The 23966-nt window shown below is 40.9% G+C and overlaps 1 protein-coding gene and 2 pseudogenes across 1 annotated transcript in view; 2 read left to right on the forward strand and 1 right to left on the reverse strand.

Annotated features, from left to right (window-relative positions):
• The window catches only part of LOC112806498 (vomeronasal type-1 receptor 4-like), an 11825-nt pseudogene extending 5976 nt beyond the window's left edge, over positions 1-5849 (forward strand).
• Positions 1-23966, reverse strand: part of LOC112806790 (uncharacterized) — a 909505-nt gene that overhangs the window by 48459 nt on the left and 837080 nt on the right. The gene's annotated exons all lie outside the window — the stretch shown is intronic.
• Positions 10662-12175, forward strand: LOC141371798 (vomeronasal type-1 receptor 2-like; annotated as a pseudogene).

Genomic DNA, 23966 nt, shown 5'->3' on the forward strand with positions numbered 1-23966 from the left:
TCCTTTCCTTTCCTTTCCTTTCCTTTCCTTTCCTTTCCTTTCCTTTTCTTTTCTTTCCTCTCTCTCTCCCGCCTCTCTCTCTCCCTTCCTTCCTTCCAAGTAATCTCTACACCCAACATGGGGCTCAAACTCACAACCCTGAGATCCAGAGTCACATACTCTTCAGACTGAGCCAGCCAGGTGCCCCAGAAGTATCTTATCTGGGAGTTCGTTTCTATTGGGTAGGCTCAGGAAAGACAGCTATGTGTGGGGAGAACATTAAGTTCTACTCTCTTAACAAATTCAAATTTATGATACAGTATAGTCTATATCCACCTTGCTGAACTTATTCATCTTGCATAGCTGAAACTTGTCCAAGATGTCCCCGTTCCACCCCCAACCTCAGCCCCTGGCAACCACCACTCTAGTCTTTGCTTTTATGAATTTCACATTTATTTATTTATTATTTTTTTAAAAAGATTTATTTATTTATTTATTTGAGAGAGAGAGAATGAGAGATAGAGAGCATGAGAGGGAAGAGGGTCAGAGGGAGAAGCAGACTCCCTGCTGAGCAGGGAGCCCGGTGTGGGATTCGATCCCGGGACTCCAGGATCATGACCTGAGCCGAAGGCAGTCACTTAACCAACTGAGCCACCCAGGCGCCCTATTTATTTATTATTTTTAAAGATTTTATTTTTAAGTAATCTCTATACTCAATGTGGGGCCCAAACTCACAACCCCGAGATCAAGAGTCCCATGCTCTGCTGACTGAGCCAGTCAGCACACCTCTGTAAAGGTTTTGTTTAAGGTTTTATTTATCTGGCCGCGAGAGAGAGAGAGAGAGAGAGAGAGAGCGAGCGAGCACAAGCAGGGGGAGCAGCAGAGGGAGAGGAAGAAGCAGGCTCTCTGCTGAGCAGGGAACCTGATGTGGGGCTCAATCCCAGGACCCTGACCTCAGCCAAAGGCAGGTACTTAACCAACTGAACCACCCAAGTGCCCCTATAAAGGTATTTTTAAAAAATTTTTTATTGTTATGTTAATCACCATACATTACATCATTAGTTTTTGATGTAGTGTTCCATGATTCATTGTTTGTGCATAACACCCAGTGCTCCACGCAGAATGTGCCCTCTTTAATACCCATCACCAGGCTAACCCAACCCCCCACCCTCCTCCCCTCTAGAACCCTCAGTTTGTTTTTCAGAGTCCATTGTCTCTAATGGTTCGTCTCCCCCCTATAAAGGTATTTTTAAAACAAATTAATGATGGGTGAAAAGAGGCAGAAACAGGAGACCAGTATCTGCACCCTCATGGGAATTACGAGACACTTAGTGTGTCCTTTACAGCCTCTGTTAAGTTCGTTCGCGTGGTTCAGGTGCTGTCTGCCAGATTCCTCCTCTATAACATTAGCATTTTTTCCATTATGATTAATAAGGATTTGGGGATATTTACTGAGTGATGTGCATAAGCCATGACATTTAATCTGGAAACTCTCTTCTGAGTTCATCTTTGCTTGCAGTTTGCTTTGGGAAATGATGGCTCTCACCTTTGTGTATTAGAGAATTTGGTTTTTTCAAGATGAACCTAAATCAGTCAAGCCTTGGTCCTCTAAGTTTCCATTTCATTCCAAAGTCATGTGAGACATGCTCTTCTTTATGACTTTGTTGTATTTTCAGAAAAAAACAAAAATAAAAAAACCCCAGATACCTTATATATGTTCAGTGTCCTAAAATTCTAAAATATAACTCAGCACAAATGAGAGAGAAAATAAAAATTGTCAATGAAATACACAGTCAGAAATAATAGCTCTTATACTGGTTTGTCTTTGTCTTGTGTACGTGTCTCCATAGTGTTTTTGGTTTTTATTTTATTTTTTTTAAGAATAACAAAAAATATTAAAACGTAAGATTTACAGAAGTTTCCAGACAAACCATACAAAATGGTCACAAGCTTTTTCTTGAAGGAAGAATTCTACACTTGACAGCAAAGTCACAATGTTATTAGGGGTGTGATGTTTGTGAACCAGCTTGTCCATCTACAGCATCTAAATAAAATTAGACTTGGCTTGAGAGCATATTCTAAAGAACTGGTTAACTGCTTTTAACCAATGCAATTAGATCACCATAAAAAGGGGATAAGGAGCCCATACAATTAAAATAAAACTACCTCTCCCCCCTCAAAAAAAGTAATAAAGAAAAACACTCACACCCCTGCAGCTAACCCTGACAACTATCTTCATTCACAGTGCTTTATACTTAAACCATGATGGGGGGAGTGAATAAAAGCAGAGAAGGGCCACTGCTTTTAAATGTTTCACAATCCAGATGGTACTTCTAGCCTCTGCTCATGCTTTACAACAGTGAATCACGACAAGACATAGATTTGCTAATGTGCATTTAATCACCAAAGCACTGAAGATGTCTGGGCTTTTATTCTGTAATGTTTCTGAGACTGTGTCCATTAAATGCAAACAAAAAAGGAAGAAGTCTTGGCAGAACAGGAGAAGTGATGCACACTTGATGATCAGATCGATTTTATTTATTTTTTTGAAGATTTATTTATTTATTTGAGAGAGCAAGAATGAGAGAGAGAGAGAGAGAGAGTACATGAGAGGGGGAGGGTCAGAGGGAGAAGCTGACTCCCCGCTGAGCAGGGAGCCCGATGCGGGACTCGATCCCAGGACTCCAGGATCATGACCTGAGCTGAAGGCAGTTGCTCAACCAACTGAGCCACCCAGGCGCTCCAGATCGATTGTAAATTATTATTCATGGCATGTAGCCTAGTCCATGCTCTAGCTGTTTCTATGGCTTGTGCTTCGTTGGTCTTCCACTGCTCCACTACATCATTGCTAATGGATCATTTGGATTGGGAGCACTTAACAAAGACAGGATTGATAACAGAACTGTGCGGATCTGCAGTGCTGGGGACCACTTACCTTTCAAAATATCTAAACATATTCTTCCCAACTTGTCTACATTAGGATGATAAATTTTGGTTATGAAACATACTTTAGGGGCTGCCATCAGGTATTCTTCTGGTAGGAATAGTTTAAGCTTAAAAGTCCCTCCCTCAAAGGGGGAATCCTGGGGGCCAGCAATGACCACATGAAAATAATGGGCGTTGCTCTCATCCGGTTCTTCTTTAATGCCAGGAACTGGTTCTGCCAGCAGACGCCGGGTTACCTTGATAATCTTGCAGGGCAGCCTGACCATCTTGTCAGATCCCTCCGTAGTGTTTTTAAAAAGACACAAAATCTTCATCTACAAATAGATTTGTTTATGCAATTGAAAGTATTTCTTAATAAATTTTTCTATTATATCACATTTGATATAATTAATATAATTAATTTAATATCTGGTTATTTTAAAAATATATGATGTATGCATAAAATGTAGAAGTTATTAGATCAAATCTGTGTTGGTACCTTAGTGTTTCCATGACTCAGTTACAAAATCTGTTATAGTTATTCTTTTAGGATTGTCTTTGTATATTGGCCTTGTATGTCTCTTCCTTTTAGATAAATTCTAGGTCAGATAAACTAGGTAAAATCCCAGCTCTACCATTTACTGGATATTGGACAGACATTCTTCTTCTTTTTTTTTTTAACATTTTTTTTAAGGTTTTATTTATTTGTCAGAGAGAGAGAGAGAGAGAGCGCGCACAAGCAGGGGGAGCAGCAGACAGACGGAGAGGGAGAAACAGGCTCCCGGCTGAGCAGGGAGCCTGATGTGGGACTCGATCCCAGGACCCTGGGATCATTACCTGAGCTGAAGGCAGACGCCTAACCGACTGAGCCACCCAGGTGTCCCTGGACAAATATATATATATTTTTAATTTTATTTATTTATTTGACAGAGAGAGAGAGAGAGACAGCGAGAGAGGGAATACAAGTGGTGGGGGGAGAGGGAGAAACAGACTCCCCACGGAGCAGGGAGCCCCATGCGGGGCTTGATCCCAGGACCCTGGGACCATGACCTGAGCTGAAGGCAGCCGCTTAATGATTGAGCCACCCAGGTACCCCCCCCAGACAAATATTATTTTAAAAGAAGAATAATATTGTAGTCAGATTATTTTTTGTGGTTTTATGAGTTATGAAAACTGATAGAATAATGTCTCGTATATAGGACATGTTAAAACGATGGCTCTTGCCATTCTTACTATTCTGTAAGAACCCATAATTGCCATGAGACTCTCACTTCAAAGTCATTCATGAATGACTCTTTGTTGTTAAAGAAAGTGGCCCTTGGATTTCAGGTATTAGCACAAGGGCTGAGCCTGTTAGAGATTCAGAAACTCAGGTCCCACCCCAGAACTTCTGAATCAGAATCGGCAGGTTAACAAGCTCTCCAGTCTGTTGTACACATTAAGATTTGAGAAATACCCTTTATACTCACTGTGAGTCTCCCATATGAGATATATATACAACTTATGACAACTTATATATATGCCTGTGTTGATACCTTAATTTTATATTTTATGTTTCATATAGTATCTACAGTATTTCTTTGGAAGATTTTATTTATTAATTTGTCGAGAGAGAGAGAGAGAGGGCACACATGCTGAGCCAGCAGGCACCCCTGTTTTTGTGGATTTTTTTTTAAAGATTTTATTTATTTATTTGACAGAGAGAGACACAGTGAGAGAGGGAACACAAGCAGGGGGAGTGGGAGAGGGAGAAGCAGGCTTCCTGCTGAGCAGGGAGCCCGATGCGGAGCTTGATTCCAGGACCCTGGGACCATGACCGGAGCCGAAGGCAGACGCTTAACGACTGAGCCACCCAGGTGCCCCTGTTTTTGTGGATCTTATGTCATATTGTTTCCTTAGGGTTAGAAAGTACGGTGGAAAATAATACTGTGTTACAGTTATTTGATTGGATAATTCAGGTCCAACCCCTAAATCAGAACCAGCTCTTTATAACCCTTTTTTCATGTTGGGTCGAATTATGAAATCTGGCACTTGATAACTGTACTTTGTCTTTCAGGGACTGCTGACACTCAGGGATATAGCCATCGCCTTCTCTCAGGAGGAATGGAGATGCTGGACCATGCTCAGCAGGAATTGTACAGGGACATGCTGTTGGGTAACTACAGGAACCTGGTCTCCCTGGAGGATAACTTGCCTCCAGAATTCCTCATCCATTCTCAGGGTTTAGTTGCATTTATAGAATGTCTCCTGGGAACTTCTGCTTTGCATGGCTAAATTTAGGGTTCAAGGGTTTGTTGGTGTAAAGGAGAAAATCTTCATGATGTTTCATCTTGACCTTAATCTTTCTCTTTTGTGAAGTGATCTGTATCCTTCACTTTAGATTACGGATAATCAGAGAAATCCAGTGGCATAAAATATTATTGCCCACATGTTAAATTCCAATTTACACACCTTATTTCTGATTCAGTAGTTCTTGGAAGTGGACTTAGAATGCGCAAATTGAAAATACTTCTTAAGTATTCTAAAGAAGCCATCAGCAAACAGTGTTTGGAGAAATAATTTTCTATGACCTTCTATAATGTGCTTGCTTTTCTACTGAGCATAGATAGTGCTGGGTTGGAAATTGGGGAATCCACAGCAAAAGTCATGTTCCTTTTTTCTAACAAGCAGGTCTTGCTATATCTAAGCCACACCTGGTCTCCTTTAGAGCAAAGGAAAGAGCCCTGGGATGTGAAGAGAAAGGAGACAGTAGCCACACACCCAGGTAGGTGGGAATGAATGAAGCAGATGACACAGGTGGGGGCCAAAGGTCAGAGGAGAAAACTTGACCATAAAATGTGGTTTGGGATGCTCTGCTTGAATGGAATGATTCTGGAAGCCTATGTTTAATTCTCTGGTGGTCACAGAGGGACATCTCCTGTCTCACTTTCCACGTGCTCCTACATCCTCTAAGGACTTACCTTCTGTTCTAGTGTCTTCCATGGCATTCACAGTGAAATCCAAAACCCTCCCCATGGCCAGCGAGTGTGTATGTGATCTGATTGCTATCCCAATGATGCCATGTTCAGGGGCATGTGAAAATCTGTGCACTTAGAGTTTCCAAGTGGAGGCCAAGATGTGAGGTTCTCCTCCCCTGTTTTAAAGTACACTTGTCACCTGGAGACACACGCAGGGTCTGGTACAACATCAGGAAGGTGGGGTAGACTGACCCTCCGCTATCAGATCTTAGGCAGAGCAGCCCTCCTCATGGAGGAGGCTTCCCCATTGACTAGACCCTGTGCTCCATCCTCAGAAATGTATCTGGGAGCTTCAGTGTTTACACTGGCCTCACAGTGGAATGAGTTGGGCCCCTTCATTGATGCTGGGTCCCACGAAGAACTAAGAGCCAGAATCTCTGGGGTTGGGACAAGGAGGACGGTAGTTACGAACACACAGGGGGTCCCTATGGGAAGCCAAGGCTGAGAATGAGGCAAGGAAAGATTTGCCCCCAGAGCCTGCAGGTGGAGCACGGCCCTGCCAGCAACTTGATTTCAAACACCCACTTCCAGAACTGTGAGAGAATAAATTTCTGTGGTTTTAATCCACTCAGTTTTTTTTTTAAGATTTTATTTATTTATTTGAGAGAGAGAGAGAGAGAGAGAGAGAGCACATGAGAGTGGGGAGGGTCAGAGGGAGAAGCAGACTCCCCGCCGAGCAGGGAGCCCGATGCGGGACTCGATCCCGGGACTCCAGGATCATGACCTGAGCCGAAGGCAGTCGCCCAACCAACTAAGCCACCCAGGCGCCCTTAATCCACTCAGTTTGTAGTGATATGTTAACAGCAGTCCTAGAAATTAATACAGATTCTGTCTTCTGTCACTTCCCTGCCCCCAGACTCTCCACAGCTCCTATTTATCCTTATTTTAAAGATTTTATTTATTTATTTGACAGAGTAAGTGAGAGAGAGAGTGAGTGAGCACAAGCAGGGGCAGCTGCGGAGGGAGAAGCAGGCTGCGCACTGAGCAGGGAGCCCGACACAGGACCTGATCCCAGGACCCTGGAATTATGACCTGAGCCAAAGGTGGACCCCTGCTCCAGTTTATCCTTCTGCCCCTTCCCCCTGCGCCTGCTTTCACACCCTGCTGTATCACTCTTATACTGTCACTTGTCCAAACGCACCAACCTTCCTGCCCTGTGCCTTAGACTGAAGTGGCCATGCTCATGGCACTTTTTGAGTTCTGTACGTTGGAAACGGTTTCCATGCGGGTGGTTGCAGTGTTGGACGGAGTATAAATGATGGAATGAATGATGGATTATGAATGATGCCATGTTCAGGACTGTAGTTACTATGGAAAACTACTGTTTTCCATATATGAACACCTCACTGAGACAGGTTCACCCATGATGATGGATTGAGTGTGATATTTATGAGCCTGAGTATAATTGTGTGAGTTTGTCATTGCATGTTTCCTTATGCATGTGTGTGGAAGAGCATGAGTGTGTATGGGGTGAGTGTGTGTGAGTTCTTGTGAGCATGTGATAGGGACTATGTGGAGTATGAGAGAGACTGAACTCATACATTCATGTGAGTATGTGATTTTGTATTTGAGTATGTGTGGCTATACATGTGTGTGTATCTTTGTGTAAGTGTAAAGATACATGGGTGTTTGTGTACGGAGTGTGAGTTGTCTTCCAACTCAGTGCTTTTTCTTTTTGATGGAATGTCTCTTAAAATCTCATGCTTAGTTACCATCTGAAACTTACAATTTGTCACATTGAAAGTTGATCTCAGCTCAGATCTTGATCTTAGGGTTGTGAGTTTAAGCCCTGTGTTGGGCTCCACACTGGGTGTGGAGCCTACATTAAAAAAACCAAACGGGCGCCTGGGTGGCTCAGTTGTTAAGTGTCTGCCTTCGGCTCAGGTCATGCTCCCAGGGTTCTGGGATCGAGTCCCACATTGGGCTCCCTGCTCAGCGGGAGGCCTGCTTCTCCCTCTCCCACTCCCCCTGCTTGTGTTCCTGCTCTCGCTGTCTCTCTCTGTCAAATAAATAAAATCTTAAACAAACAAACAAACAAACAAACCCAAAAACTGTAACTTGGAAATTAATCTAATAGCTAATAATGATATGCAAATTTCACAGAGTGTATTTCAGGAGGAATGTAATTATGTTCTGTGCATATGATTGTTGGGAAGGGGAGAAAAAAATTCCTTCTACCCTTATAGGTTCTTTGGCTGCTCTAATAATCATATGAATATAAGACAGATTAATAGGAGAAAAGCAAATTTGATTACATACAGGGGCCCCGTAAGAATATGAGACCCCAGAACAAGTCAGGCAACTGAGGTTTATTTGCCATCCTGAGCCAAGGAATATGATAGGATCCTGGGGCTTCCAAAGGGAGGAGGGTAATTGACAGGATGAGAAGAGCAGGTGTTTGGTAATTAGATGTTCGCCCTGCCATACAAATAAGGTCTTCCAAATAAAAGATATCTCTGGTAAAAGCTCTCCTTCGGAGCCAGGCCCCCTATCTGAATTCTTTTAGGTCATTAAGAGAAAGTAAAAGCTCTTCTGCATCTTTTGGGTCTTACTGGCTTTGGCTTAAACTAATCCATATGCCAAAGTGGCACATTTTGGGGAGGCTTGTACTGAACACCTTCATAATAAGTATGATGGAGCTAATTGATTTGTTCAATTTTCAGCAGGAAGAGTGTGGCTGAATTGCAATAAAATAGAATTATTTGGGGCGCCTGGGTGGCTCAGTCATTAAGCGTCTGTCTTTGGCTCGGATCATGGTCCCAGGATCCTGGGATCGAGCCCCGCATTGGGCTCCCTGCTCGGCGGGAAGCCTGCTTCTCCCTCTCCCACTCCCCCTGCTTGTGTTCCCTCTCTTGCTGTGTCTCTCTCTGTCAAATAAACAAAACCTTAAAAAAATAGAATTATTTTCTCTGTAATTTGTTTGTGATGTCCTTAATGGAGATGGTAAAATGTGTGTCTACTAAAAATATCTGTGGTCTTTTGATCACAGTGAGATGATTTTTCCACCTGAAATTAAGAAAGGTCCTTTAATGTCATAAACGAAGTTTTCAGACAGCAGAAAAACAATTAGGACTTCAGCAATTTTAAAGCTTAAATGTTTCTTGTGCTGTGTTTTTCTGGCTTAAAACCATTCCAATAGGGATGCCAGGGTGGCTCAGTTGGTTAAGCGTTTGCCTTCAGCTCAGGCCATGATCTCAGGGTCCTGGGATCAAGTCCCACATCCGGCTCCTTGCTCAGTGAGGAGTTTGCTTCGCCCTCTGCCTGCCACTCTTCCTGCTTGTGCTCTCTCCCTCTGACAAATAAAATCTTAAAAAAAAAAATTCCAATATTATGACCATGCTCTCTATTCATCTCTTACCCATTTCAATTTATTCAATGCAAAAGATTTCATGACTCCAAATCACATGTAGCATATTTTTTTACACTTTAATAGCTTTCCCAAATCAAATACTAGAGTTTCAGTTAGTTTTTCTAATAATCTTGTAGTCTCTCTCTATATACTATAGTACTATAATAAGTATTTTTAAAAAGATTTTATTTATTTATTCGACAGATAGAGAGCACAAGTAGGCAGAGTGGCAGGCAGAGGGAGAGGGAGAAGCAGGCTCTCTGCTGAGCAGGGAGCTGGACATGGGGCTCGATCCCAGGACCCCAGGATCATGACCTGAGCCGAAGGCAGGTGCTTAACCGACTGAGGCACCCAGATGCCCCAATACTATAATAAGTATTAAATTAATTTCTACCCTAAAGTATTTTGTCACTTATACTATGTCACCTTCCGTAATTTAGGGCACACTTTAATTTTGTGCAATGATTTCTGTGATTATTGCCATTGTGCTTAGTTCCCAACAAAAAATGAAGTAGCTCTTTTTGTTAACATCTTTATATTGCTCCATCTTCAATACATCCAATCAAAACATGGAAAATCACTCAATGCATCTACATTTATTAAAATCTCTGAATCTTCATTCAAAAGTGTTCTCAGAATATAAAATAAATACATAGACAAATGGGAAATTATTATTTATTTATTTGACAGCGAGACAGCGAGAGAGGGAACACAAGCAGGGGGAGTGGGAGAGGGAGAAGCAGGCTTCCCGCGGAGCAGAGAGCCCGATGCAGGGCTCGATCCCAGGACCCTGGGATCATGACCTGAGACGAAGGCAGACGCTTAATAATTGAGCCACCCAGGTGCCCACAAATGGGAAATTATTACGACAAAGCTTATAGAAAATAAACTTTAAAAAGACTGCTTATAAAGTAATGTGGAAATAGTATAGATAGTCAAAATGAGGTAGCTATGAGAGCATGGTATGATAGTAAGCACCAGTGTCACTGTAATGAGGCTTCCTAGGTTTGGTCCCTGACTACAGTGCTATGTAAGTGAGTCACAGCTTCCCTCTAGCTAAATTCCCCTTGTCTGTAAAGGACAATAATTTTAGTTTCTAACTCACAAACTTGTGAATATTAAATGTTAGGCTATGTAAAGCACTAATAACAGTGACGTATGTAGGTGCTATGACAAGATACACATCAAACTTGGCAAATGTCTTAATGAAGAACATACATTATCAAAATGAATTCTTGGAAGAAGAGTGGGACATGGAGGCTTGGGGATTTCTGTTTCCATGAAAAATGTAGCCCACAACTCATGTTTCTGTACAGTAACTTCTGCTTGTGCATTTTGATGTGGAGTCCTTGGAAAATGAGAGGATAGCCTCCGCGGATTTGAAATTTGCAATGATCTCCCTATTCCGGATAGTTGTTGGAGTTTGGGGGAATTTCTCACTCTTATATCATTATATGTCCCTTTCTTTCAGTGGATGCAAGCTAAGGTCCATGGATTTGATTCTCAGGCACCTGGCTGTAGCCAACTCCTTTGTCATTCTTTCCAGAGGAATCCCAGGGACAGTGGCAGCTTTTGGGTTAAGACATGTCCTCAATTATTTTGGATGCAGACTTGTTTTATACATTCACAGAGTGGCCAGGGGTGTGACCATTGGTACCACCTATCTCCTGAGTGTCTTCAAGGCCATCACCATCAGCCCCAGACACTCCATGTGGGCAGAGCTCAATGTGAAAATCCTGAAGTACATTTGGCCCTTCAGGATCCTCTGCTGGATCCTCCACATACTGGTACATTTTATTTTTCCTATGTTTGTGACTGGCAAGTGGAAAAACAAAATGATCACAAAGGAAAAATGTTTTGGATACCATTCTGCTCCACTAAACGACAAAGTCTCACACTCAGTATTGATGCGGTATTGATACACAGTATTGATATCCTTTCCTGATGTTTTGTGTTTGGGACTCATGTGGCTCCATGGTATTCATCCTGTACCATCATAGGCAGCTGGTCCAATACATTCATAGGACCAAGGTCTCCCTGAGAGCCTCCCCTGACACCAAAGTCACTCCAGCTGTCCGTGTTCTGTCGAGCACCTTTGTTCTTTTCATACCCTCTCCTCTATGTTTTACATTTTTTTGGCTCTTTTTGATAATCTCAGCTGTGGGTGGTGAACACCTCTGTACTAATTGCTGCACGAGTCGCTACTGTCAGCCCTTTGTTCTCACGAGCTGTAATCCCAGTGTACACAGGCTTTGCCATTTCTGCTGCGGAAGAAAGACAGAATTCCCTAATCTCATCAGAAGAATATAAATTGTTGGGGCGCCTGGGTGGCTCAGTCATTGAGCGTCTGCCTTCGGCTCAGGTCATGATCCCAGGGTCCTGGGATCAAGCCCCACATTGGGCTTCTGGCTCAGTGAGGAGCCTGCTTCTCCCTCTCCCTCTGCCTCTTTCTCTGCTCGTGCTTTCTTTCTCTCTCTATATATATATCTCTGTGTCTCAAATGAATAAATAAAATCTTTAAAAAATAATAATAATTTTACTTTTGTAGGAGAGCCTGGCTGGCTCAGTCAGTGGAGGCTGTGCCTCTTGATCTCAGGGTTGTGAGTTCAAGCCCCATATCGGTTGTAGAGTTTACTTAAAATTTTTTTTTTTCAGATTTGTAGAAAAGTTGCCAAGATAATATAGAGATGTCTCAAATGCCTTCCATCCAGTCTTCTCTAATGTTACTATTGGATATTACCTTGGTGCATTTGGTCTTTTTGCTCTCCCAGGATCCAATCCAGAGTACCACAGATTTTGTCACTGTGTCTCTCCTGTCTCCTCTAAGACACTCTCTGAGTCTTTCCTTGGTTTTCAGGAACTTGACAGGGTGGGAGAAATACTGGCAAGGCACTTTTTAGAATAACCCTCAAAAACCTGGATTCAAGTTATATTTTCCTCATGACCAGACAGGATTTAGGTATTCTAGAGATTGGATACCACAGCTTACCATGTCATAGCATTTGGTCATTGACATGACTTACCGGTAAGGTGATATTCACTTCAATCACTTGTTTAAAGTATTTTCCAGGTTTCTTCACTGTGAAATTAGTTTTTTTGTTTTGTTTTGTTTTTGTTTTTTTTGTACTCTTTTCTTTGGAAGAAAAATCACTAAATGCAGCTTCATATTCAAGGAGAGGGTGAGTGGATAAAGTGAGCTAGCTCCACTACTTTTAGCTTTATTATTTGACATTCTTCTGTTAGGAATATATTTCTCTTTCCCTTCATTTCTTTAATTTTTCACATTGGTATGGACTTATGTGTACTTATACTTTGAGTTTAATTCAACACTATGCTCTTTGGTTGTTAAAATTGTTCCAACATTAGCCACTGGAGAACTTGTCTCAGGTTGACTTTGCTGTCCCATTGATGTGCCTTCAAACTTTTGATCTGAGCACTTATTTATCACTCCTATAAGATCTTTCATTTCTTGTATATTCCCTGTCTTTGCCTTAGCATCAGCCCTTTCTCAAAGGAAACTTTTATTAGAGAATGATATTTAAAATCAAGATCTGGGGGCACCTGGGTGGCTCAGTCATTAAGCGTCTGCCTTTGGCTCAGGTCATGATCCCAGGGTCCTGGGATCCAGCCCCACATCGGGCTCCCTGCTCGGCAGGAAGCCTGCTTCTCCCTCTCCCACTCCCCCTGCTTGTGTTCCCTCTCTCACTGTTTTTCTCTCTGTCAAATAAATAAATAAAATCTTAAAAAAATAAAATAAAATCAAGATCTGGGTGTTGGGTTTGATGATTGTTATAGGAGTATCATTTCCATTTGGCCCTCTACACATACAGAAGGAGGAAATGTATGTTATACATATATAGATGTTTTACATCTGTATGTATCTCTGTGTATCTATATACCTAAATATGAGTTCATGCTGATGTCTCCAGTTCCAACCCAATACCCAGATATACTTATAGGGAGATGAGATATATGACCCTCATGTAAATAAACCTCTGCAAATGAAACTTTATTAATGCTGTTGGAGATCTTCAGAATCAATGCAGTATTTTGCAGGAGTTCTACCATCTAGGGATGACAGAGAAGTCTTTCAGAGTATAAGTGTCAATGTGAAAAAATACATGTTCACAGAAATAAACTAGGCATAGAATTGTAGGGAAAGTTTGGTGAAGCGAAACAGCATGTGAGATGGTCATTCAGGAAAAACAATCATTTCATGGCATAATGAACAGTGTGCAGCTGAGCTGAAGGGTAAGTTCAGGTTTAGAGAGTAGAGCTTTTGGGGGCCTCATCATGAGTGGCTTAAATTCCATCTGTGCAGAGATGGTAGTCATTTGAAATATGTCATGATGTGACAGCATATTTTACATATTTTCATGGAGAGATGGCCAGTTAGAAGTGGAATGGATCAAAAGATAAAAGTATGCTTTTGCTGATGTTTAAGACATCAGGTGAATGTTGGTTAAAAAATACATGGTGTCTTGGATAAAATTTCATGGAATTTGAGGTCTGTGAAGAACAGATTTTTCTCTATTATGTGGGGATGCTTTGTGGGCATTTTGGCAAGAAAGAGCGTTCAGGATGCAAGTCTCATCTCTGATGTAGGGAGATAAGTTGACAATGAAACTGCCATTAAACTTGGAACAGTGGAGGCATACATGTTTGGAGGGGAGAGCCAAAGAATCTGTTTTGTTGTTGTTGTTTTAGAGATGGAGAGAGAGGGGTGGGGAGGGGCACAGAAAATCTTAAGCAGGCTCCATGCCCAGCACGGAGCTGCCATGGGGCTTGATCTCACAACCCTGATGTTAACTGTTTCACTGTTTAAAATTATATAGAACCTATTTTCCATTTTTCTACTTTAATTCTTGTAATTCATATCCATGAAAAAATCTAATTGCATATAATAAAAAAAGTTTTACTTTACCAGGAGCAATTCCTCTATTTCATATAGTAATGGATATATTTATGCTCTACATTTATTTATTTTTGGTTTTTTATTGCTCTTTAAAAATATAACCAGATGTACCTTGGTGTTTATATTGTTTTTATTCAGTCTGAAAATAACCATTGGAATTATATAATTAACAACAGTTTAATGAAGCCATAGCATTTATAGGATTCGCAAATGGGTACAATACAAAACCTTTCATAAAATTAGTAAAAGACACAAAGTACATCACATTTTAATACTGGTACAATGCATATAGCAGCTTTATAAACATTTATATATAGGGTTTCTATAGCATTCTTAAAAATTTAAATTCAGTTAAATAACATATAGTGTATTATTAGTTTCAGAGGTAGAGGTCAGTGATTCATCAGTTGCATATAATACCCAGTACTCATTACATCATGTGCCTTCCTTAACGTTCGTCACCCAGTTACCACATCCACCCACCCCTCTTCCCTCCAGAAAACCTCAGTTTGTTTCCTATGATTAAGAAAGAGTGTTATGATTTGTCTCTCTCTTTGATTTTGTCTTGTTTTATTTTTCCCTCCCTTCCCCTATGATCCTGTTTTGTTTCTTAAATTCCATATATGAGTGAGATCATATAATAATTGTCTTTCTCTAATTCACTTATTTTGCTTAGCAGAGTACCCCCTAGTTCCATCGAGGTCGTTGTAAATTGCAAGATTGTTTTTGATGTCTGAGTAGTATTCCATTGTATATGTATACCACATCTCCTTTTTTAATTTTTCTTTAAAAGATTTTAGTTCGTTATTTGACAGAAAGTGAGCACAAGCAGGGGGAGTGGGAGAGGGAGAAGCAGGCTTCTTGCTGAACAGGGAGCCTGATGCAGGGCTCGATTGCAGGACCCTGGGATCATGACCTTAGCTGAAGGCAAATGCTTAACCAACTGAGCCACCCAGGTGCCCCTATACCACATCATCTTTTTTTTTTTTTTTTAAGATTTTATTTATTTATTTGACACAGAGAGAGAGACAGGGAGAGAGGGAACACAAGCAGGGGGAGTGGGAGAGGGAGAAGCAGGCCCCCCGCCGAGCAGGGAGCCCGATGCGGGGCTTGATCCCAGGACCCTGGTTTCACGACCTGAGCTGAAGGCAGACACTTAACGACGGAGCCACCCAGGCGCCCCTATCCCACATCTTCTTCATCCGTTGATCTGTCGGTGGACATCTGGGCTCTTTCCTTAGTTTGGCTATTGTGGACATTGGCTATAAACATTGGTGTGCAGGTGCCCCTTCTTCACTACATTTGTATCTTGTGGGTAAATTCCTAGTAGTGCAATTGCTAGATCATAGGGTAGCTCTATTTTCAACTTTTTGAGGAACCTCCATACTGTTTTCCAGAGTCTGTACCAGTTTTCATTCCCAACAACAGTGTAGGAGGGTTCCCCTTTCTCCACATTCTCACCAATATCTGTCATTTCCTAACTTGTTAATTTTAGCCATTCTGACCAGCGTGAGGTGGTATCTCATGGTGGTTTTGATTTGTATTTCCCTGATGCCCAATGATGTTGAGCATTTTTTCATGTATCTGTGGGCCATTTGGATGGCTTCTTTGGAGAAATGTCTGTTTCTGTCTTCTGCCCATTTCTTGGTTGGATTATTTGTGCTTTGGGTGCTGAGTTTGATAAGTTCTTTATAGATTTTATTTTTTTTATTTTATTTTTTTAAAAGATTTTATTTGTTTATTTGACAGAGAGAGAGAGATAGCGAGAGCAGGAACACAAGCAGGGGGAGTGGGAGAGGGAGAAGCAGGCCTCCCGCCGAGCAGGGAGCCCGATGCGGGGCTCGATCCCAGGACCCTGGGATCATGACCTGAGCCGAAGGCAGACGCTTAACGACTGAGCCACCCAGGCGCCCCAATAAGTTCTTTATAGATTTTAGATAGTAGCCCTTTATCTGATAAGACATTTGCAAATATCTCCCATGCTGTTGGTAGTCTTCTGGTTTTGCCGACTGTTTCTTTGTTGTGCAGAAGCTTTTTATCTTGATGAAGTTCATTTTTGCCTTTGTTTCCCTTGCCATTGGCGATGTTTCTAGGAAGAAGTTGCTGCGGCTGAGGTCGAAGAGGTTGCTGCCTGTGTTCTCCTCTAGGAATTTGATGGATTCCTGTCTCACATTTAGGTCTTTCATAAATTTTGAGGCTATTTTTGTGTATGGTGTAAGACAATGGTCCAGTTTCTTTCTTCTGCATGTGGCTGTCCAATTTTCCCAGCACCATTTATTGAAGAGACTGTCCTTTTTCCCTTGGGTAGTCTTTCCTGCTTTGTCTAAGTTTAGTTGACTCTAGAGTTGAGGGTCCCTTTCTGAGCTTTCTATTCTGTTCCATTGATCTATGTGTCTGCTTTTGTGCCAGTATCATACCGTCTTGATGATTACAGCTTTGTAATAGAGCTTGAAGTCTGGAATTGTGATGCCACCAGCTTAGCTTTTCTTTTGCAACATTCCTCTGGCTATTTGGGGTCTTTTCTGGTTCCATACAAATTTTAGGATTATTTATTCCAGCTCTATGAAAAAAGTTGATGGTATTTTGATAGGGATTGCATTGAATGTGTAGATTGCTCTAGGTAGCATAGACATATTCATAATATTTGTTCTTCCAATCCATGAGCATGGAATGTTTTTCCGTTTCTTTGTGTCTTCCTCAATTTCTTTCAAGAGTATTCTGTAGTTTTCAGAGTACAGATCTTTTGCCTCTTTGGTTATGTTTATTCCTAGGTACTTTATGGTTTTGGGTGCAATTGTAAATGGGATCGACTCCTTAATTTCTCTTTCTTCTGTCTCATTGTTAGAGTATAGAAATGCAACTTATTTCTGTGCATTGATTTTATATCCTGCCACTTTGCTGAATTCTTATATGAGTTCTAGCAATTTTGGGATGGAGTCTTTTGGGTTTTCCACATAGAGTGTCATGTCATCTGTGAAGAGAGAGTTTGACTTCTTTGCCAATTTGGATACCTTTTATTTCTTTTTGTTGTCTGATTGTTGAGGCTAGGACTTCTAGTACTATGTTGAACAACGGTGGTGAGAATGGACATTGCTGTCATGTTCCTGACCTTAGGGGAAAAGCTGAGTCCTCGTTGAGAATGATACTCACTGTGGGCTTTTCGTATATGGCTTTTATGATATTGAGGTATGTTCCCTGTATCCCTACACTGTGAAGAGTTTTAATCAAGAAAGGATGCTGTACTTTGTCAAATGCTTTTTCTGCATCTATTGAGAGGATCATATGGTTCTTGTCCTTTTTTTTTTTTATTAATGTGGTATATCACATTGATTTGCAGATTGATTTGCAGCCCAGGAATAAATCCCACTTGGTCGTGGTGAATAATCTTTTTAATGTACTGTTGGATCCTATTGGCTAGTATCTTGGTGAGAATCTTTGCACCCATGTTCATCAGGGATATTGGTCTTAATTCTCCTTTTTGGTAGGGTCTTTGGTTTTGGTATCAGGGTAATGCTGGCCTCATAGAAAGAGTTTGGAAGTTCTCCTTCCATTCTGTTGTTTAAAAAAAACAACAACAACAACAGAAGAACAGGTACTAATTCTTCTTTAAATGTTTGGAAGAATTCCCTTGGGAAGCCATCCATCCCTGGGCTCTTGTTTGTTGGGAGATTTTTGATTACTGCTTCAATGTCCTTGCTGGTTATGGATCTGTTCAAGTTTTCTATTTCTTCCTGTTTCAGTTTTGGTAGTTTATACGTTTCTAGGAATGCACTCATTTCTTCCAAATTGCCTAATTTGTTGGCATATGGTTGCTCTTAATATGTTCTTATAATTGTGTTTCTTTGGTGTTGGTTGTGATCTCTTTCATTCATGATTTTATTTATTTGAGTCCTTTCTCTTTTCTTTTTGATAAGTCTGGTCAGGGGTTTATCCATCTTATTAATTCTTTCAAAGAACCAGTTCCTAGTTTTGTCTATCTGTTCTGTTCTTTTTGTTTCTATTTCATTTATTTCTGCTTGAATCCTTATTAATTCTCTTTTCCTGCTTAGTTTAGGCTTTATTTGCTTTCTCCAGCTCCTTTAGGTGTAACGTTAGCTTGTATGTTTGAGACTTTTCTAATTTTTTGAGAAAGGTTTATACTGCTATGTACTTCCCTCTTAGGACTGCCTTTATCGCATCCCAAAGGTTTTGAACAGGTGTGTTTTCATTTTCATTTGTTCCCATGAATTTGTTAAATTCTTTAATTTCCTGGTTGACCCATTCATTCTTTAGTAGGATGCTCTTTAACCTCCATGTATTTGAGTTCTTTCCCAATTTCCTCTTGGGATTGAGTTCAAGTTTCAAAGCATTGTGGTCCAAAAATATGCAGGGAATGATCCTAATCTTTTGGTACCGGTTGAGACCTGATTTGTGACACAGTAAGTGGTCTATTTTGGAGAATGTTCCAAGTTCATTTGAGAAGAATGTGTATTCTATTGCTGTAGGATGAAATGCTCTCCATGTATCTGTGAAGTCCATCTGGTCCAGTGTGTCATTCAAAGCCCTTGTTTCCTTGTTGATATTCTGCTTTGATGATCTTTCCATTGCAGTGAGTGGGGTGATAAAATCCCCTACTATTGCTATAATTGCGTTTCTTTGATTTTGTTATTAATTGGCTTATATAATTGGCTGCTCCCATGTTAGGGGCAGAAATATTTATAATTGTTAGATGTTCTTGTTGGATAGACCCTTTAATTACGATATAGTGTCCTTCCTCATCTCTTATTACAGTCTTTGATTTAAAATCTAATGGGGCACCTGGGTGGCTCATTTGGTTAAGTGTCTGATATGAGGATTCCCACTCTAGCTTTCTTTTGATGTCCATTACATGATAAACGGTTTTCCGCCCCCCTCACTTTCAACCTGGACATGTCTTTGGGTCTAAAATGAGTCTCTTGTCTACAGTGTATCGATGGTTCTTGCTTTTTAATCCAGTCTGATACTGTTTTTCCTTTCATTGGGGGCATTTGGCCCATTTACATTCAGATTAACTATTGAAAGATATGAATTTTGTGCTGTTTTATTACCTGTAAAGTCAGTGTTTCTGTATATTACCTCTGTTCCTTTCTGGTCTATGTTACTTTTGGGCTCTCTGTTTGCTTCCTTAAAGGATCCCTTTTAATATTTCTTGTAGGGCTGGTTTTGTGGCCACAGATTCATTTAGTTTGTCCTGAAAGCTTTTTATCTCTCCTTCTATTTTGAATGACATACTAGCTGGATAAAGTATTCTTGACTGCATATTTTTCTCATTTAGTGCCCTGAATATATCATGCCAGTCCTTTATGGCCTTCCAGGTGTCTGTGGATAGTCTGCTGCCAGTTTCTACCCTTGTAGGTTACGGACCTCTTGTCCCAATCTGCTTTCAGGATTTTCTCTTTGAGATTTGCGAGCTTCACTATTATATATTGAGGTGTTGACCTGTTTTTATTGATTTTGAGGGCGGGGTTCTCTATGCTTCCTGGACGTGGGTTCCTGTTTCCTTCCCCTGATTAGGGAAGTTCTCTGCTATAATTTGCTCCAATATACCTTCTGTCCCCCTCTCTCTTTCCTCTTCTTGTGGGATTCCAATTATTCTAATATTGTTTCCCTTTATGGTATCACTTATCTCTTGAATTCTCCCCTTGTGATCTGATACTTGTTTCCTCTCTTTTTCTTACCTTCTTTATTCTCCATTATTTTGTCTTCAATATCACTAATTCTCTCTTCTGCCTCATTTATCCTAGCAGTTAGAGCCTCGATTGCATCTCATTAATAGCCCTTTTTATTTTGATCTGATTATATTTTAGTTCTTTTATTTCTACAGAAAGGTATTCTCACATGTCTTCTATGCTTTTCTCAAGCCCCGCTAGTATATTTATAATCATTATTCTGAACTCTAGTTCCAACATCTTACTTATGCCCATACTGATTGGGTGTCTGGCAGTCAGTTCTGCCTCTTGTTCTTTTTTTTTTTGAGGTGAGTTTTCCCATCTTGTCATGCTGTCCAGAGAAGAAGAGATGAACAAGAGAACAGAATACCTATATGGCAACAATAACCCCAGAGAAATATACACAAAAAAATCAGAAGAGACCTGAAACCAGAAAACAATTAAAAAAAAAATGAATATAATCAGGTGAACGGAACAGAGCAATATACTGGATCCTGTGGGTATTTTGGTCTGTTTGTTAGAAAATGGATCCCAAAATTATAAGGAAAGAAAAACTTAACATATGTACAAAAGTAAAATACAGTGAAAGGATAAAATGTAATTGTAAAAATGAAAATTAAAAGACAAAAAATAAAGGGACACCTGGGTGGCTCAGTTAGTTAAGTGTCTGCCTTAGACTCAGGTCATGATCCCGGGTTCCTGGGATCGAGCTCCGCATCTCTCTCTCTGGCTCCCCCTGCTTGTGTACTCTTTCTCTCTCCCCCTGTCAAATCAATAAATAAAATCTTAAAAAATAAAAGACAGAGGGGCACCTTGGTGGCTCAGTCGTTGGGCATCTGCCTTTGGCTCAGGTCATGATCCCAGAGTCCTGGGATCGAGCCCCGCGTCAGGCTCCCTGCTTAGCAGGAAGCCTGCTTCTCCCTCTCCCATACCCCCTGCTTGTGTTCCCTCTTTCACTGTGTCTCTCTCTGTCAAATAAATAAATAAAAATCTTAAAATAAAATAAAATAAATATAAACAGACAGATGAGAAGAGCAGTACACTATATCCTGGGTGTATTTTGGTGTGTTTGTTAGAAGAAACTACATCCGAAATTGTCAAGAAAGCAAAACAAATATATACAAAAATAAGATGAAATACATTGAAGGTTAGAATATTACTAAAAATGAAAATTAAAAAAAGACTTTAAAAAATAACATAATCAGAATGGTGAAGAGAATCGAGCAATACACTAGATTCTGTGTGTATTTTGGTCTGTTTGTTAGAAGAAACTGCATCCCAAAATTGTAAAGAAAGAAAAACATATATATACATACAAAAATAAAATTAAATACAATGAAAGGATAGAATGTAAATCTAAAAATGAAAAGTAAAAAAAGACAAGAGTTCATAAAATAAGAAATTGATTGAAAAGAGAAAAAAATTAAAGTTGAAAGACTAAAGAATTATGAGAAAAAGCCCATGAATTCTATATACCATTTTCTCCCAGTGCTGGAGTTTTGCAGTTCTATGTGATCCATAAACTTGGTCTTAGCTGGATATTCTTGCTGATCTGCTGGGAGAGGGGCCTATTGGGCTGATTCTCAGGTATCTTTGCCCCAGGTGGAATTACATTGCCCTCACCAGGGTGCCAGGCTAAGTAAGCAGCTCCAGATGCAGCTCTGGATGCAGCTCCGGTTGGCTCTATGTGGCTTTTTTTCCCTGAAGGCTTTCTACACCCCTTCAGAGGATAAGAATGAAAATGGTGTCTTCCCAATCTCCAGCCCCAGTGCCAAAAGCTTGCACTCCCACTCCTCAGTGTGCCCTCAAGGAAAAGTAGTCAATCACTCCTTTCTCCCTGGTCTCTGTCCCTACTCCATGCTCTCCCAGCCCGTGAGCAAGCATTTCTATCTCAGGCATGTGACCCCATTTTAAGTCTCCGAACTCTGCAGACTCCTGTTGCATGCACCCGCGCTTCTCCTCCTAGGGGAGGGAGGGTGGTTTCCCTGCAGTTGTGCTGCTTGCTGGGCCACTTCTCGAAGAGTGGTCGCCAGACCATGTCACGGTTTGCAGTTTATGGCAACACCAAGCTGAAAGCCCAGCCCTGGGTTTCCTGATTACAGCCAGCTTCCCTATTCTGATGCCTGGGAACTCTACCACCCATTCTTTCTGTGACCCCAAGGATCCTGAGACCATAGTTTCCCACCTAAGATTCTGCCCTGCTTCACCACCTAGTGCCTTTCAGGTAGGCAAGTCCCTCACTGGAGCTGACTTCTAAAAGTTCTGATTTTGCACTCCGCTGCTCTATCACTTTCTGGTATCCTGGCTTATGGAGGCTGCCTCCCCTCCCACTCCCCGCCAGCCTTTATCTCCCGATATCACCTTGGATTCACTTCTCTGCACCTCCTACCTTGCAGATAGTGGTTGCTTTTCTTTTTATTTTTTTAAGATTTTATATAAATAAAGAGAGAGAGAATGAGATAGAGAGCATGAGAGGGGAGAGGGTCAGAGGGGGAAGCAGGCTCCCTGCTGAGCGGGGAGCCCGATGCAGGACTCCATCCGGGGACTCCAGGATCATGACCTGAGTCTTAACCAACTGAGCCACCCAGGCGCCCAGTGGTTGCTTTTCTATTTGTAGAATTGTAGCGATTCTTTTCTTAGATCTCTGGTTGAGTTCTCAGGTATTCAGAATGACTTGATAGATATATAGCTGACTTCCTGGGGCCAAACAAAACTAAGGTCTCCTACTTCTCTGCCATCTTGTACTCTTCCTTGTGTGTGCTCTACATTTAACCTAGCCTGTTGTCTTGTTTCTCTATCTTAACTCTTCCAGATAATTTTTTTTTAAGATTTTATTTTTAAGTAATCTCTACACCCAACATGGGGCTTGAACTCAGAACCTTGAGATGAAGAGTCACATGTTCTACCAACTGAGCCAGCCAGGTGACCCTTCCACATTAATTTCTAAAAATAATTCTCCTTTTTACCCCCTTTCTCTAAGGATTATATAAGTGGTATCTCATAGTTATTAGCCATGAAATTTCAGCTTCCTCTTAAAGGGCAGTCACAATGTCAAGTAATTTTAATACCTTCCACTTCCAGGTTCACAATCCATGACTATTATAGCACTAATCTATTTACTTTACCCAGCCCATTTTTTTAAATTGGTGATATATATTTGAAAAACAAAGACATGTGCAAAGGTCATAAGTACACAGCAAATTTCAGAAATTCCAGAATCTGAATACACTTCTGTATGTAGCCCCTGGATAAAGATACAGAAAATTATTAACACGCAGAAGCCCCTGGTTCCCTTCTCAGTCACGACCACTAGGGTAACCACTATTCTAACCTCCAAAAACACAGATCAGTTTTTCCTGTATTTTTATTTTGTATCAGTGATACCATACAGCATGAACTCTTTTGTATTAACCTTCTCTTATTCCTTATGTTGTTTGTGAATTTATCTGTATCTTTGCATGGTTCATGCATTGCCATTGTTGCATAGGATTCCGTTGTGTGAACATTAAACTAGTGATTTAATTATTCTACTGTTTATGGGCAAGTGAGTGGTTTTTCAGTTTGTGGCTGTTAGAAATAGTGCTGGTATGTTAATTCCAGAACTAGTGTTTTGGTGATACACTGGTACACGTGTGAATTTGTATGCAGTATATACATCATAGTGGAATCCTTGGGTCATAGATTTTCAACTTCATTTGTATTAGATACTGCCAAGCATTTGTGGACTGGGATTCCAATGAAAAAGGGAATTGTGGCGTGAACCACCAACAGTCACCAGTGTATCCATGGACTAAACCAAGGGCTGGGAATTCCAACCAAATGAGGAATTGTGGACTGAACCAACTGTTAGGGGCTTGGGTTCTGGGTGAAACAATCTGCAAGCTCAAGTTCACCTGCCCTGGGCTAGGAAGCCAATTAGATTGAGAGCTCAATACAGAGAGAGGAGCTCAGAACCCAGAGAACTTACCTATGGCCCCCGAAAATGGTGAGGACAGAGAACTCAGAGTGTTTCTCATTGTCCCCAGAGCTGCCAGAACTTTCCTTTGGTTCCCATTACTGACATCTGTACTGTTACAAAACAATTCAACTGAGTA

Source organism: Callorhinus ursinus, unplaced genomic scaffold (assembly GCF_003265705.2).
Source record: "Callorhinus ursinus isolate GAN/ISIS: 27379988/994484 unplaced genomic scaffold, GSC_fseal_2.0 scaffold101, whole genome shotgun sequence".
Classification (NCBI taxonomy): domain Eukaryota; kingdom Metazoa; phylum Chordata; class Mammalia; order Carnivora; family Otariidae; genus Callorhinus; species Callorhinus ursinus.